The sequence below is a fragment of the Euprymna scolopes genome, chromosome 25, assembly GCF_053919585.1.
Source record: "Euprymna scolopes isolate OS-2025 chromosome 25, ASM5391958v1, whole genome shotgun sequence".
Taxonomy (NCBI): domain Eukaryota; kingdom Metazoa; phylum Mollusca; class Cephalopoda; order Sepiida; family Sepiolidae; genus Euprymna; species Euprymna scolopes.
In genome coordinates, this window is record NC_136506.1 from 69,850,896 (window position 1) to 69,869,052 (window position 18,157).

The following is an 18,157-nucleotide window of genomic DNA, read 5'->3' on the forward strand; positions in this document are numbered from 1 at the left end:
AATTCCATGTATTTTTTTAAATAAAAGAATTTTTTTAAACAACTATTTGAAAAAGCCACTATTACATAAGCATTGTTACGTGTGTTAGCAAAACACCGGAAGTAGTGTTTGTTCTTGTTTTGAAATACGGATGGACAGAATGACATAAAAACCACACGTTTGCATTAGCCATCTAGCCTTGTGCATAAAGAAATATGTCCCCATAGGTAAAACTAGTCACATTTTACTTATAAGTTTTTGCCTTTAAAAAAAGAAAACAGTCGATGAATTTATTTTTTTTTCTTTTCTCCAAGAAATACATGAATTTTTGATTTAATCTATTTTAATTCTACTTTATAGAGTGAATTTTTTTTTTTTTTAAATATCTTAAAAAAAAAAAAGAAAACATGGAATGAAATAGAGAAAACTGCCATCAGTGTCCAATATTTACTTGACAATGTAAGCAAAACAGCTTCCACTTAAAAAAAAAAAACCCCAAATCAGCGTGGTTTAAAAAAAAAAGGTTTTACACTTTGGACTTTACGGGTAAATTACCAAAAAAACACTTCTTTTTTTATTTTAAATTAGAATATTTTATTTATTGATCTTTTATCTTCAATTTGTGATATATAAAACTTTTGTGCGTAAATTATTTAAATTTTAATAGACATTTCAAAATGGTGTGGGGGGTGAATTTAAAATAAAACGTTTGTCTAAAATATTATATTCGGTTTATTGGAAAGAGCATAAAATTTCACATTGACCCTGAAAATATCGTAAAAATTCAATCAATAGAAAAATTGATAGATTTTTAAAGTTTAAAAATTAAAAAATATTTAACTTTTAAAATTCAATTGATTTCATTATGTAAAAAAAAAATGGCTGCATGAAGACGCGCCGGCATTTTCTAAACAGTTTTTTAAAAAATAAAAATATTTCTTTTATTTTTTAAACAACTTTAATAGTTTATTTTGGAAGTATATTGCATAAAGAAAATAAACAACCCACTTTAAACGGAGAAATTACGAGTTTTTTTATATTTTATTCGCAGTTTCATGTTAGGGGTGTCAAAAATTCCCCCCAAATTCTGATACACCTAGAGTAGCTCGCCGTGAAAACATTTTTTCACAACTTTTTTTTTTTTTTTTTTTTCACGTGTGCAAATATTTTTTCCCTTTTGGAAATTAAGTTTAGTCCTTAATCTTTCAAATACAATCAAAAAGTATTCGGAAACCTACAAAAAAATTACGACAAATCGGCTTTCAAAACTAGGTTCCCCTATTGTTGTCCGCCCATTTTTGTCCATACCTATTTTTCTGTATTTTTGTTTTAAATAAGTGTAATTCTAAATAACACCCTATTATTCGCTTCAAGAAAATAAATCTGCGTGTCTTTTTGGTAGGAGGGGCTTGGTTATCTTTGATGTGCACACACTTCTTGTTGTCCCTTTCATATTAAGAATATTTTCTTTAAATAATGTCATTAGAAAATACATTCAGGCAGATAGTTGTAATATTGAGACGGAATGTGGAGAAGTTATTTTTATTTTTTTATTTTTTTTTTTTTTTAAGTCTAGAGTTTTGGTACTTGTTCGTAATATATCACCCTCCCCCTGTTTTTACAGACCATTCCCCGCCCCCTTTTTGTTCTGTGTACAATTTACTGTCATGTGCCTAGAGAATTCTGTTTTAGATTTTGAAATTTTTACAAAAATTTTAAATTCATAAATTCCTACATAAATTTTACGTTACCTGACCACCAACTTTTTGACCGTCATCAATTAAAAAAATTCCATGTCACTAGAGAAATCCGATATTTAAAGAAAATAGATTTTGAATAATTATTTTAAAGAGGGGATTACTTGGCTATATAAATTTAAATGTAAACTGAACACTTTTTGACCATAATAAATTTGACCCTTTTTGGCGGGGAGGTCTTTAACAGTCTTTTTGGGGTCAGGTATAGTTTCCTGACTAATATCTAATTAGAAATTGTATGTCTTCATTTTTAATATTTTTCAATAATTTCCCATGCCAGGAAAGTGTGATACAAGAGTCGGAAAGTAGGATTTAAAAGTCTGTGTCCTCAAGGACGAACACTCTGACCCGAAAAAATGCCTGAGCAGCCCCGCCGGCATTTCCTGGTAGCGGCGCCTTCGGCGATTAGCAATAAACTAACCCCCTTTTCAAAGTGTAAAGATAAAGCCTAAGAGGGTGGACCACCTAGACCTGCACAGGACCAGCACCATACCGCAATCAACAAAGAAAAATATCACACGAATGGTCTAGAACCTGTTAATTTTGGTGCTAAGGTAAAACAAAAAAAAAACAATAGCGCCAAGACGCTATCACATTTCGGATGTAGCGACCCACTACGTCCAGCCAGGAACATTTCTACAGCGATCACCACTTTGAAATGCCTACACGTTATTAAAAACCTGTAGGAACATGACATGTGACCACATGCTTACATAAAAGCAAAAAAACTGTTTACGCTCCCTTGAATATGGTGGTCAGTCCTGAAGCAGTATGTGGGCACTATAAAACCATTTGCCTGTTAAAATCAAAGCAGTTTTTCTCTCAAAATTTTCAAGTGCAGCATGTGTTCAAGGAAGCTCTGTCTTTGTGAGATGTTAAAACATCTATCATGGTTTTACGCAGGCTGCAGATAATCTATAATACCAATTGTGAAAATTTCCTACATCCTGTGAGAACTCAAAACTCACTTTAAACATTCGTTTCCCAAACGATTGTCCTTACAATGTGAACACACATTCATTTATATGGATCACAGACTGTTTCCACCAGGAAATGAGTCATATTTATTCCAAGCCCTCCTGTGACTCACTTATCACTCAGTACTTTCAAGCCTTGTGTCATATACAAAAAATCTGTACACTAATAATCACTCCTTTAAAAAGTTCAATCACAAGAAAACACATGTTGGAACACTTTATTTTAATACTTCTTTCATGCAAATAAATGTCATTTATTTTACATAAACTCAGTGATTCCGTGTTCTTTATCGAGTGCCTTCTTTTCCTGAATTTACTTTCATTTCATTATTTAAGGATGTAAATTGGTAACCTTTCCTAAAAATTGATGACCCCATTTAATTTATTAATAAGGGTCTCGAGAATGCATCCTATACAGAGATGAATTTTAGATTACTGTATCAATTTAGCATCTACTATCCAATTTCTCAAAGATTGACTTGTTCCCACATTCAAGCACTACTAGTAACAATGTCCAAATGAATCTGAAATGCATTAGTTTGCTCTACAATCAAAACGGGCTAACAAGCACAGCTTGTTAACACCCGACCTGACTTGTATTAACCATACACAAAAAAATTCAAATTGCTTAAAATCTCAATAATAGCATATATGGAAAAAATTAATTGATGGAACAAATCTTTTAAAATTTTTTAAATCTGACTAAAAATAAGAAAGTTATGACTACATTGGGGAAGCAATTTACTATCTTGTTCTTTCCATCGGGAAGGCAATTTTTTCCCCCTCTTGCTTTTTTCTGTTGAGGAGGCAATTTTTTCCCCTTTCACTCTTTTCGTCGATGTAATTTTTATCTGCTGGCCCTTTCCATTAACGTAATTTCTCTCCTCTCGCTCTTTCTGCCAACATAATTTTTCTCCTCTCGCTCTTTCCGTCGACGTGGCCATTTTTCCCTCTTGCTCTTTCCGTTGGGGTAGCAATTTTTCCCTCTCTCGCTCTTTCCGTCGAGGTAGCAGTTTTCTCCTCTCGCTCTTTCCGTCGAGGTAGCAGTTTTCTCCTCTCGCTCTTTCCGTCGAGGTAGCAATTTTTCTCCTCTCGCTCTTTCCGTCGAGGTAGCAATTTTTCTCCTCTCGCTCTTTCCATCAGGGTAGCAATTTTTCTCCTCTCGCTCTTTCCGTCGAGGTAGCAATTTTTCTCCTCTCGCTCTTTCCGTCGAGGTAGCAATTTTTCTCCTCTCGCTCTTTCCGTCGAGGTAGCAATTTTTCTTCTCTCGCTCTTTCCGTCGAGGTAGCAATTTTTCTCCTCTCGCTCTTTCCGTCGAGGTAGCAATTTTTCTTCTCTCGCTCTTTCCGTCGAGGTAGCAATTTTTCTTCTCTCGCTCTTTCCGTCGAGGTAGCAGTTTTTCTTCTCTCGCTCTTTCCGTCGAGGTAGCAATTTTTCTTCTCTCGCTCTTTCCGTCGAGGTGGTAATTTTTCTTCTCTCGCTCTTTCTGTCGAGGTAGCAATTTTTCTTCTCTCGCTCTTTCTGTCGAGGTAGCAATTTTTCTTCTCTCGCTCTTTCCGTCGAGGTAGCAATTTTTCTTCTCTCGCTCTTTCCGTCGACGTGGCCATTTTTCCCTCTTGCTCTTTCCGTTGGGGTAGCAATTTTTCCCTCTCTCGCTCTTTCCGTCGAGGTAGCAGTTTTCTCCTCTCGCTCTTTCCGTCGAGGTAGCAGTTTTCTCCTCTCGCTCTTTCCGTCGAGGTAGCAATTTTTCTCCTCTCGCTCTTTCCGTCGAGGTAGCAATTTTTCTCCTCTCGCTCTTTCCATCAGGGTAGCAATTTTTCTCCTCTCGCTCTTTCCGTCGAGGTAGCAATTTTTCTCCTCTCGCTCTTTCCGTCGAGGTAGCAATTTTTCTCCTCTCGCTCTTTCCGTCGAGGTAGCAATTTTTCTTCTCTCGCTCTTTCCGTCGAGGTAGCAATTTTTCTTCTCTCGCTCTTTCCGTCGAGGTAGCAGTTTTTCTTCTCTCGCTCTTTCCGTCGAGGTGGTAATTTTTCTTCTCTCGCTCTTTCCGTCGAGGTAGCAATTTTTCTTGTCTCGCTCTTTCCGTCGAGGTAGCAATTTTTCTTGTCTCGCTCTTTCCGTCGAGGTAGCAATTTTTCTTGTCTCGCTCTTTCCGTCGAGGTGGCAATTTTTCCCCTCTCGCTCTCTGCGTGGGCGCGGCAATTTTTCCCCCTCTCGCTCTCTGCGTGGGCGCGGCAATTTTCCCCCTCTCGCTCTCTGCGTGGGCGCGGCAATTTTTCCCCCTCTCGCTCTCTGCGTGGGCGCGGCAATTTTTCCCGCTCTCGCTCTCTGCGTGGGCGCGGCAATTTTTCCCCCTCTCGCACTCTGCGTGGGCATGGCAATTTTTCCCCCTCTCGCACTCTGCGTGGGCGCGGCAATTTTTCCCCTCTCGCTCTTTCTGTCGGCGCTGCAATTACCAGTGGCAGAAATAAACTAATATGAATATATAGGCCAGTGACAGTAATTAGTTTTATTTTTGTTTGATCTTCAGTTGTTAAATGTACAACATCAAGGCTTCACATTAAAAAAGTATAGCATCATGTTGAAACTGTCAGGTGTTCAGCATTCTAATTTAACAAAAATCTTGGACGAATGCTTAAAAAGTCTCAAACCTAAAATGCTCTGCAGATCGATAGAAGGTTAAATTATTTTGGCTTTTGGTAAGTTATTTGTTGAAAAATATATATTTCATCCCCCTTTTTTTCTTGTTAATTATACTGCATAATAGTTAAAAGGAAAATTTTTATTTTTATATTTTGTTTGTTCTGGTCGAAAACTCTTCTGGTCGAAAACTCAAGTTTTTATTTTACATAACCTTGATATTACAAAGATCTGCCTGAATGGATGCATATTCTGAAAGATTATTAAAAGTAAAATTCCATTTTAGTTTTAATGAGGGTACAAATCTACAATAATGCCATCTTTTGTTGTAATAATAAGTCCCCACTTATCAAGGCCAAAAGGCCACTCAAGGATGGAGCAGGGCTTTACATTGCAAGGGATTTTTTTTTTTTTTTTTTTTTTTTTTTTTTTCCCCCTCTCTCACCCTCACCCAAGAGGCAACTAGTGATACTAAAGCCCTCATCTGTTGGCAATTGTGTGTTTTTTTTTCTTGTCACTGACAATCTTTTAATCTTCTTTCTGAGTGAAAAATGATTTTTCAGCATTTTTTTTTTTTTAAATGAGCAAAATTAAATTATTTAAACAATTTTCTTTTGGTTTTTTTTTTTTTTTTGTTTTTTTTACAAATGCTGTTTAAAAAAACATTTGAAGAAATTCAAATTTCAAGTCTCAACCTAACATTAAAATTCAGTGCATATTTAGAATTACACTTAAAAAAATACAGAAAAGTCTTTATGATGTATGTGACTTGTCACAAAATGAAGATGTCATATTTCAAAAATCATATAGGTTTGACTAGTAGACGAAAATAGTTTGTCGTCAAAGGTCAACTAAAGATAAATTTGTCCAAAACCCTGTGGGTTATTCCAGCCCAATTCATCCAGCCCCGACACACCCCCTCTTGGATTTTTTTCATATTTACACCATACAAACTTTGGGTTAAAACTAAGAGAAATCTGCAATTTCAGCCCAGTTGGATTTCAGGAACATATTTTTTTTCACAGTTGGTTTCGGCCTGGAAATCAAAAATTGCTATCTCATGACGTAGAATTTTCGACTCCCGGCGTTTTACAAAATTTGCATTTTTGTTGCAAAAAATAAAGCTCTGGAGCTAAATATTCACACATATAAGGTTTTGAGGGCAAGGAATCCAAAAATCATGGTTAGAAAGATGGCAAATGAGAGGAAGTACCTTATTTTTACCATTTTAGGTGGTGCCGCAGCACTTTTTTAGAGCTTGTTTGGGGCGATATTTTATTGAGAAAAAAACATAACTGTGGTGCTTTGCCAGACTTCTCCTTTGGATTTTTAAAGTGACAATGGGTTGGAAATTACAAAAATCAAATAAAACCTTTCGGCATATTTGACATTTCCAGACACTAAAGCCTCAAAATTGGCATTTTTATAAAAATTTAAGGATTTTTTGGTGAATTTGGCAACAATCTAATCTTAAGTTATGATCAATATCTAGAGCTGAAAAAAGACTTGGATCGGCTCATTATAGCCCATTTTCATAATATAATGTCAAATTACATCATATAAAAGGATATGGACCCCTACTTCACAGTCAAAATGGACAAAAAAATAGTCGAAAATAAAAGACTGATGCATAATCTAGTTTATCATAAGAAAAACTGTCAAACAAATATAAAACAGACATTTGTTATAACTCCAACTATCGACTTAATCTGTCAAAATAGTTCTGAGTCTTATTTTTCTCCTCCTTGGTGATGAAATATGTTCTACCATTCACTGAAATACTTGGGGTCTGCACTCTCATAACGACCTTGCTTAGTGGAATATAGCCTCTATCCCTATTAGTTGGCCAGTGGAATTGATGTGATGGTCCATGTGGATGCAGGAATTTGCAAGTAAGATCTTTCTCTTCCCTGTTGACACTCTCAATCAATGCTAACCACCAATACCCATCAAAAATGCAAGTAATGTAGTCATTGCATTTGAGCAACTCCAGAGTTTCATCTAGCGGCGTAGGCATGTCCAGGAAAGAATGGTCGATAAAGATCGTTGTGTCAGCACTCAGTTGCTTGCCCTGAATAGTAAACTGAGAAGTTGGTTTGAAATAGTGACAGCTCCTTGTACCAGGCACAGTATCTCCCAGTTTATATCTCATTTGAAGTTTCTCTCGAACTGAAACCATGTCTTCTTTGTCGATCTTTAGAAACATGATACCAGTGATCGATGATCTGCAAAAGTCTGCAACAGCATGAAAAGTGAGTATTTGGTCTTTTATTGGCCTTTGCAAGCTGGCACGGAGAACTTTGCGTTTGACAGCCCCACCAATTCCATCACAGGGTGATTTGCCATGGCTAGTTGCAAAAAATGCCCAAGTTGCATCAATTCCAAAATCTGATGAGTGATGGCAAAGGTTAATAAATGCTTTGAAGTTTTTATATTGGGCAGCACAGCCATCGCTGAAGTACTCTACACTCTTGATCCAGGGAAATTTCTCTTTGATGTACAACATCACCATTCTTTGCAGTTCATGCACAAAACAGGTGTCATGCTCAAGGTCATCTGAAATGATGCATAATGAGATCTGTTGAAGTTTACCATTGTTATCTTTGTAATAAATCACCACTGGATGTATGGTACACTGGTCTTTGTTCCAGTGATATCCCTGGATCTCATCTTGCACCACGTAGTGATAATTTTCCGCAAAGTCCAAGAGAAGTATACATTCGGTCTCAGTTATTTCTTCTCTTCTCTTTTTTAGATACTGCGCTTGGCTCTTTGCTGTGAAGGAATGGGTCGTTAGATTATCAACATTGTATACCAATATCTCTATGAAGTAATCTACATCAGCCATCTGTGTCCGTAGCATTGTCCTATCCACACTCTCCCACTGACTATATGACATCTCACTGTCAATTTCCAATTCAGTAAATTTATCTCTGATATACTTCTCTAGAGCAGGGAAACCTGGGCATTTAGGACAACGGTGGACCATACATTCAAGACTATTGGTGTCGCAAACTACCAAGGCCATCAAATCTTTGTAAGTGATATTAAAATTGGGATTTTCAGTTGGTACATTAGCAGCACTCTCATCTCTGGATTCTTCAGCTTTCCTTCTGAGCTGAGTCTTGACAGTTGAAACAAAGCAGTCAACAAGCAATTTGGTATTTTGATGGTGGGTGCAAACACAAACTGAATGAGAACCTGATGTCAAGACGGTGACGCACCATTTTGGACGGAGCTCACAGAACTTTGAAAGACCTATTTTGTGTTCAGGATAGCTTTCTTTGTAAGCTACATAAAGCTCCTTAAGATTGCATAATAGGAGCCGTTTCTGGACATGAACTTTATTACCAATGCTCACAAAATCTTTCCCTCCAGGCATTAACCGTGAAAATTCATTGTCCTCATAGAAAGCCAAGACAGAATTGATAACCTCTTTTGAGAGACCTCTCCCCTTCTTTTTCTGTGGCAATGAAAGAATACCTCGATCCTTTTTCAGTTGCCGTGCTTCACGTACTATATATTCAGAGACATTGAAATATTCAGACACCTCTTTTCGAGACCAACTTTCCGGAGCTAAAGTCATCAACTGGATCCTCTCACTGGTTTTCATTTCTTTATTCTCAAGTTTGTCCTTCATTGCATCCAACAAACAATCATAATCTTTTGCCTTTGCCACTAAATCCGTTTGACTCGTTTGGCTGCTAATAGGGCTTCCTAATTCAGGGCTAGAGATGTTAAGGACTTTGGCAGCTGCCTCTACTTGCATTTCATAGTTTCTTTCTAATTTCTCTCTGACAATATTGATTTTTGTGTGCTTCTGCATTCTACCGGTTTTTATAGGGGATATATCAAACATCATTAGACTGTCATTCAGTTTCTCTCTCTTTTGTTCAATTTGCGACTCATTTTCAAGGTCTTGGTTGTCACTTCCTTCTGTTTCACTTGTATCTTCTAACTTCTTGGCAGCTACTTCACAGTGACGGCAAAGCTTCCAGCCAGGAACAACATGGTAGCCCTTCTGCTTTAGCATCTCAGCCATGTCTAACTTGATAGCACGATCACCCTTTACCTTTCTTTTGTGCTTCAAAAAGATGTTGCAGCACTTTGTATATTTTTTCTCAAAGTAATGCCCCAAATGAAATTCGTGATACCTGCAAATGTTAGCAACGGTTTCATCAGTGAGTGTGACACCAGCTCTTAATTTGAGCACAGTTCTTACATCATGCTCTAATGCAGTTATTGGTGTTGAAGATGGCTTCAGATTGCGGTGACATGCACTCTTCATTAGTAATCCAAAAGAACATTGAGGAGCACTTGTCATCAATGATGTATCTCCTCCCTCTCGTTTCCTTGGTTCAGAAGACATTCTTAATTTATTGCTCTGGAAGAAAGATGCGAAATAATAATTCACAATGAGCAGAATATGCAATACTCAACTGAATCAGAACTTTTTGAGATATTGGAATCAGAAAAATTTTAACCTAATTTCTGATTCCAAAAACAATTCTTTTAATATCATTTTAAACTTAATTTTCCACTGCTGGTACTGATAAATATTTATTGTTTTTAAACTATTAGTAAAAATAAACTTTAGATCATAATAACATCAAAATAAGGTGTAAATTTAATTTACTTGCATAAAATAAACAAAACAGAAATTGAAACTTCATGAAAATTCGTTCTTAACCTTTAGAAAATGCAGTTTATTTACAAGTTTATAAAAAAAATGGTTTTCAAGAAAAATAATATCAACTTTATTGTCAATTAAATCAAACGTAGAATATAAAACGTGCCTTTTTTATAATTTATTTATTTTATGCTTTTGTCCTCTATGACAAGGCAAAAGATGTGAAAAAGAACATCTTACCAAGTTTGTTTAATCTTGGCCATGTTAATGTTACTGATAAAACTTCATAAAATCAGTAAAACCACGTCCCTTTCCTCCTAACCTTAAGTCCTGATGGTAATACGAATAATGAAATTTAATAAAATTAACAAAAGATAAAAAGTATATGCGATGTGGATGTAACAGGGTTTTTAATAGTTAATTTAGTGAATATAATTCTGGCATTTTTATTGTGTTCGCTTATCTTTCGCGGAAAGACAAAACAAACGGCAAAGTTGACAAAATGCGTCCTAGCCGCTAAAAACTGATGGGGTGCAGTTATGACAGCCCGCTTATCATAATTTCTTTTATAAGCCCCCGAGTAGTTTTTGATTGTGTTCGAAAGATTAAAGTCTAAAATAATCTTCAAAAGAAAAAAAAATGTATTTTCACACATGAAAAAAAAGTTATGAAGAAAGATATGAAAAATCAAAAATATAGCTAAATTTCAAAGTTTTAGAATTTTCGTAAACATTTTCATTATAACTTTTTTTTTTGTAAAAATACATGTGTTTTGGAGAATAACTTTAGGCTTTAATCACCATCAAAATCAAAAACTAATGGGAAACTTATAAAAAATTATAATAACCTGACCTTCATAACCAAAACAATAATTATTTTAGCATGCAGATTGAGAGATGAGTTTTGCATTTAAATTTAACATAAAATTGATTTCCCATACCATGACCATTCTTACTTTTAAAGCAATTAACAATTTTTTTTCCAGATATTATTACAAATTAATATGCTCACGGTCACTTATATTTCTATAGTAGCAGATGAATGGATGCAATGTAGCTTGATTTTTATTCCAGTGGAATCTTTAAGCCACATCTTGCAAAATAAATGAATAATTCTCAAAAATGCCCAGAATTTATTTCCGATAACAAATTTATTGGTGCTCATGCAGAATGCGGACCATGATATTTTTTGATAAGATCAAGTTTAATTTACAACATTTTTGTTTATTTAATTGTTAGGTGGAAGAAGAAAAGTTATAAAATGTCATCTCCTCCTCATTTAAAAAAAAAAAATGAATTTCTAAATAACATTATTTCAGCACGGCTTATATTCTGCATACATACCAAATTTATTTTATTAACTATCCGAAAATACTTAAATAACTAAGAAATACAGGGCTTATTTTAAATTAAATTTACATGTGAATAAATTCTAAAAGAATTGATATATTTCTTTGTCAAGTTTTTTCAGTGTGTTCATGTGTAATCTTTTAAAATAAAATGTTAGAATACCACTCTTGTTTATGAGAGAGAATTTTACTGAAAACTTATTTTAAAATAAATTATTAATAATAATAATAATAATAATATAAATAGTAGTTTTATATAGTAAAAAATATCTACTTAAATTCTACATTTAGATTAAAATATAACTTACATTTTTATGGTGACTGACGAAATTTCAATTCAATTCAGTAAAATTAATTTTTATTGCTTTTTATCTTCACCCATCCCCCTGTTATATATTGAGAATTTGGTTTTACAAACCAGTAAACAGGGAGCAGCCTCAACCAATAAATAGCCAGCAGCTTAAAAACCAAAGTTAAGACCTTTTAGCACCTTCTTGTTAGATTTGTCAATGCTGAAGGACTGGATAGAAATCAAAAGGTCATGTTTTATGGTTGTTGTTTTTTCCTACACAGCTAAAATAAATCCACATCATATATCTGTTATTAGGTTTTATTTGTACTGGTAGCTTAAAAATAAATATTCCTCATTTTATCTTTTAGTACCAGCTATGGAAAAGTTTAACATTTTTTTTTCAGAATCGTTTTTGAAATTGGAAATTAGGCTAATAATTTAGATCATTTCATTTAGATCAGGTCACTTTTATTATTTTGGAATTTCTTAAGAATTTTATAGGGGTTACTCTCAAGGACATCCCTGAAAAAAATTATTTTGTAAATTTATGATTTTTTGACACTATATGATAGGTTAAAAATATTCAGGAAGCTGGAAGATCTGAGCAAAAAATCGCATTTTCAGAAAGATATAGACGAAAGTTTTAAAAGTTGGATCAAAATACTGTGGTATTTTGAGGGTTAAAATGTTTCTGAAGAAGTTTTCTAATAAAAATTGTTGGATTGAGATAGTACTAAAAGTTTAAGATTTTTACCATCCTATTAGTAGTTTCTTATTAAAAAAATAGCATACTTTTATCATAACTTGGTGTTTTCAACCCTTATCAATTAATTTTGAAGACTGTAGGCCTGTGAAATTGTTGAAATTGTTATCAGAACTTTTTAGTATCTGGCTTACTTGCAAATTTATTCCAAAATTAAGGTATGATGTCAGTTTAGCAAATGTCTAAATTAATTATTACATCTAATAGGGAAGGGAATATTTTTCATTATCATCGAAAATAGACCTGACTTTCAACAGAAACTGTGAGTGAACGGAACAAGAACTTTTTAACATTTTTGGTCCAGCGGTAATTTATTGTGTCTAGAAAAAATATATGAAAAAAAAAATGCATTACCATATCAGCCACACCCTTTTTTATTGGATTTTGGGGCATGTGGGTAAAAAATCCAAAAACCCTTAATATCTCTATAAGGATTCACTTTTTAGCAAATCTGATGCCATTTTTGGATTCCTTGGGTCAAAATACTTACCTGTGCAAATTTTCAGAGCCATAGGATCTTTCAATCAGAAAATATTCAAAGAAATGACATCACAAAATTTATCCCGGGCGCCACATTATGCAGCAAAAACGAAAACAAAAAATGCTCTAAATCGGAAACCGCTTGGAATTAGATGCTCAAATTTTCAGGATTTCTTAGTTTCTATATTGTCTATCTGCACAGCAAATTACAGCCAAATCTGAGGGTATGGGTATTTTTTGTCCATTTTGACTGTGAAGTAGGGGTCCATATCCTTTTATATGATGTAATTTGACATTATATTATGAAAATGGGCTATAATGGGTCGATCCAAGTCTTTTTTCAGCTCTAGATATTGATCATAACTTAAGATTAGGTTGTTGCCAAATTCACCAAAAAATCCTTAAATTTTTATAAAAATGCCAATTTTGAGGCTTTAGTGTCTGGAAATGTCAAATATGCCGAAAGGTTTTATTTGATTTTTGTAATTTCCAACCCATTGTCACTTTAAAAATCCAAAGGAGAAGTCTGGCAAAGCACCACAGTTATGTTTTTTTCTCAATAAAATATCGCCCCAAACAAGCTCTAAAAAAGTGCTGCGGCACCACCTAAAATGGTAAAAATAAGGTACTTCCTCTCATTTGCCATCTTTCTAACCATGATTTTTGGATTCCTTGCCCTCAAAACCTTATATGTGTGAATATTTAGCTCCAGAGCTTTATTTTTTGCAACAAAAATGCAAATTTTGTAAAACGCCGGGGGTCGAAAATTCTACGTCATGAGATAGCAATTTTTGATTTCCAGGCCGAAACCAACTGTGAAAAAAAATATGTTCCTGAAATCCAACTGGGCTGAAATTGCAGATTTCTCTTAGTTTTAACCCAAAGTTTGTATGGTGTAAATATGAAAAAAATCCAAGAGGGGGTGTGTCGGGGCTGGATGAATTGGGCTGGAATAACCCCTGTGTGGATTAGTCAGGTGTATTGTGAAACGACGCTGTGAAGATGAAAATTTGATTAAGAGGATGGCTCAACAAGAATTAGTTAACATTACAATAAAAAACTAATTTTTTGCTTGAACTATCGAATAAATGGTAATTTTTTAATTTTTTTATTAAGTCGACTATCCAACCTTCAATCTGTTAAAATCTTCAAAGTACAATTCTAATTTTATTTTATGCAATTTAGAAATATATTAAGTTGAAAACAGTCTATTTTTTTCAAAGATTTTGAAATTATTTTAAATTCAGTCTGATCAAATTAGTCATTTGTGATTATTTTGTTACTAAATTATTTTAGATAATGATTGATAATGATTATTTGGATTACAATTCTAGCATTGGACATGTGATGCAATAAAGCTGTTGATTTAATAAGTTCTAGGTGACCTTCTGGTAGTTGAACGTTCAATGCACATTATAGGCCATCTTGAAACAATTTGTTCAGAAAGAGCCTGCCATAAATTTTTATTGTTACAACAAATGGACAGAAATTTATAGTAGCAAGAAATTGTAAGATTGTTACAGCTGTACCGAGATGTCATGAAATGTATGGAGTCACAGAAATTAGGAACTCGCAATTTCTGGAAAATCTATAATAGGCTGATGAATAATGAAAATTCACTAATCCCCCTGCTATTCAATCACAATATCGTTTCATGATAACTAAGAAGGCTGAACTACTTGCTGTGCAGTTTGATTGACCCTGAAAACCATTCCTTAAATTTCTCATCATAGACAGAAACTAGATTTGATGATCTGCTTATCACTTCATCTCATGGTTATATATCCTGGGATATTTATAAAACATCTTGACACCTCTAAAGCATGTGGGTCTGATCTTATCCCTGTAATAGTAATAAAAAAATGCTCTACTGAGCTGGCTTCTGTCTCTAAAGTCTACAACATATTGAATGCAGAATCTTGCTTCCCTTGTAGCTGGAAAGTTGCCTCTGTGGTACCAGTGTTCAAGAATTCTTATGACAGGACTGACGTTTAAAATTATTGCTCTATCAGTCTTTTCCCACTCATCACCAAAATCTTTGAACCGTTAATCAATCTAGCGATAGTCCACCACTGCTAAGTATGGACTTAGGCAAACACATTCTACTGCGAATATCCTAGTAATCATCTCTGAACACATATACCATACATTGGACAAGGCAGGTGAAACTAGGGCAGTGGAACTTGATATATTTATAGCTTTTAACAACTTATGATCTTATGAAAATTAATTTGTATGGTATTACTGGATGAATATTTAACATGATCAAATTCTTCCTCGCCAAGAGAAAGATCCAAGTTGTCCTTGATGGCTGTATATCCAGACAACATGCTATTAGTATAGGTGTACTCCAGGAGCTGATCCATGAACCTTTATTGTTTCTGATTTTCATAAATAACCTCTTTGATTAAATTGTTTCAGATATGAGTATATTTGCTGATGACTAGGGTTATGACAAAAACATATGCTTTTCATTGTTTTGATTCTCGAGTATATATCTTACAGTTAGACACAGTTGATCAACTGAGAACCACGGCACATCACTCTGTATAAAAGCATATAAGATATCAACAGATACACACACAAGAGTCAAAACAATGAAAAAAATATGCTGTTGTCATAGCCCTACTGATGAGTTTACTCTATTGCAAAATGAATGTGCACATGTCCAAAACAGTAACTGAATCCTTAGAAAATGGCCTTCAGTAACTGAATCCTTAGAAAATGGCCTTCAGTGGAATAGGGACATAAATAGATGCAACTTTCTTTTCTTATTTTTTTATTTATTTATTTTTTTTTTTTTTACATAGGAATCACCACTTATGAATGCCCAGAGGCCACTCGAAGATAGGGGTTAATGGGTATACATTAGTCAATAGGATTATAGCGTAATAATCATAAGTAGTGGAAATTTGGTAAATTGGATTACTTAGGGGGACGGTTCATCAAGAACTTGTTTATGTTGGACTTGAAGACGACCATATTGTAGTCAACTGTAAAGCAGACAAACGGAAGAAAGTTCCACAGGTGTGCAGTTCTAAGAAAGGAGCTTTGTTTATGGAATCTTCTTTTTTTTTTCTTTTTTTTTTTACATAGGCATAATCACTTATCAAGGCCAGAGACCACTCGAGGATAAGGATTAAGAATTAACTTAAGTGGAACAACTCATCAAGAACTTGTTTACGTTGGACTTGAAGTCAACCATATTGTAGTCAGCTGGAAAGCAGGAAAACGGAAGATAATTCCACAGGCGTGCAGTTCATGGAATCTACATTTAGGTTTAGGCACAGATAAAGAATGGGGGGAATTATTGATAGTGTTTTCAGCTAGACGAGTGTTTCTTGTGAAAGTTTGGCGAGGGGGGGAGGACCATAGATTGAAGCTCAGTCGAGCACTTGTCATGAAAATGATAAAGCAAACTCACAACATCTCTTCTGTGAGATAGAGGTTGCAGGGAAGAGAAAAGGACATCTCCTATGAGGCTACAAAGTCTGTTTTGAACTGTATCAAGGCAGGTCAAGTCCTTTCTAGCAGCTCCTGCCCAGATGTGGCAACAGTACCCCATCCTTGGATGTACCTGGCTCTTATATAGATAGAGAATTGCATCAGCAGTGAGATATCTACTGGATCGATAGAAGGATCCCACCATTTTTCCAATGGCCTTGGCAACAGATTTGATGTATATGTTCCATTTAAGATCAGGAGTAAAGGTTAAGCCCAGATTTAATAATTGAGAAGACATTTCCAGCTATACCATAGCTGGAGATCTCGTGAAGTAAACCTTTATGCCATACCCTATCAAAGTCCTTTGATATGTCAAGAGCAATTGCCCTAGAAAGGTTGACTCCGTCGAGAGATTCGCTAATCCTATAAGATATAACTGTAAGCACATCTACTGTAGATCTAGCAGAACGGAAACCATATTGTGTGTCACTAAGAAGGTTATTTTTGCTGAGATGGTTGATTACTTCTCTATTTAATAGATTTCAGCAACTTATGACGCACAGGAGCCTTATTGGTCTGTACTGAGAGGGGGGGGGATGAGCAATCACCTGAATTCTTAAATACAGGGCATACTGATGAGATTTTCCAGGGTGATGGGAAGCAATTCTCCTTAAGACAACATTTAAACAGTTTTGTAAGTATGGACGCTAGTTCTGGTTGAAGTTTTTTTTTTTTTTTTGAGTACTATAATTAGAATACCGTCAGGGCCGGTTGCTTTACTGGAATCAAGGTTTTTGATTAGCTTGGCAACATCACATACAGATATTTGTATGTCACATAGTGTGCTTTCTGATACAAGAGGAAATATTGGGGGTTGGCAGCCTTGGTCACAAAGGGTATAATTAGGTGCAAAGTTCTTGGCAAAGAGTTTGGCTTTGTCTGATGCTGACAAGATTACCTCAGGGGTTTGATGATAGTTGGGATAGAACACATGCTTCTGTTCAGGATTCTGTTTGCTATTTGCCAAAACTGGTGAGAACCAAGCCGCTGCTCAGCTACTTTGGACTTGATGGACTGAGCATACAACTCTAACGTTCTTTATTACTTTCTTACAGTGGTTGCTGGCAGTCCTGAAAGCGGCTTTAGTCTCCATACATCTATATTTAGATTTAGGCACAGATAAAGAGTGTGGGAAATTATTGATAGTGGTTTTGGCTAAACGAGTGTTTTTCGTGAAAGTTTGACGAGGAAGAGGGGACATAGATTGAAGTTCAGCTGAGCACTTGCCATGAAAATAATGATAAAGCAGAGACAGGCTCGCAATGTCTCTTCTGTGGGAAAGAGGTTGTCGGTAAGAGAAAAGGGCATCCCCCACTAAGCTACAAACTCTGTCAAGGCAGGATAAGCTGCTTCTAGCAGCTCCTGCCCAGATGTGGAAACTGTACTCTATCATTAGCTGTACCTGGCTTTTATATAGGTAGAGAATTGCATCAGGAGCGAGATTTCTACTGGAGCGGTAGAAGGATCTTACCGTTTTTTCAGCAACCTTGGCAATGGATATGATGTGTTCCATTTCAGATCGGGAGTAAAGATCAAGCCCAGAAGCTTGCCAAAACGTTAAACTTCTCCTAAGACAACAGCTATTCATTTCAATTGATATCAAATGGGCATCAGAGCGTTGATGTTGTAAAGATAGAAGCTTGGTTTTAGATGCATAAAACTAACCAGCCACCTCTTTCCCCATTGTACCACATATTCAAGATCAGAGGAGAGAATTTAATGCTACTAAAACAAAACTCCTTTTCTTTAACAATTATAAGAAACCTTTTTAGACCATCGATTACCATGGC

At 35.1% G+C, this 18,157-nt stretch overlaps 1 protein-coding gene across 1 annotated transcript in view; it reads left to right on the top strand.

Moving 5' to 3' along the window:
* Window positions 1–18,157, top strand: part of LOC145247428 (BRCA1-associated RING domain protein 1-like) — a 129,600-nt gene that overhangs the window by 6,193 nt on the left and 105,250 nt on the right. The gene's annotated exons all lie outside the window — the stretch shown is intronic.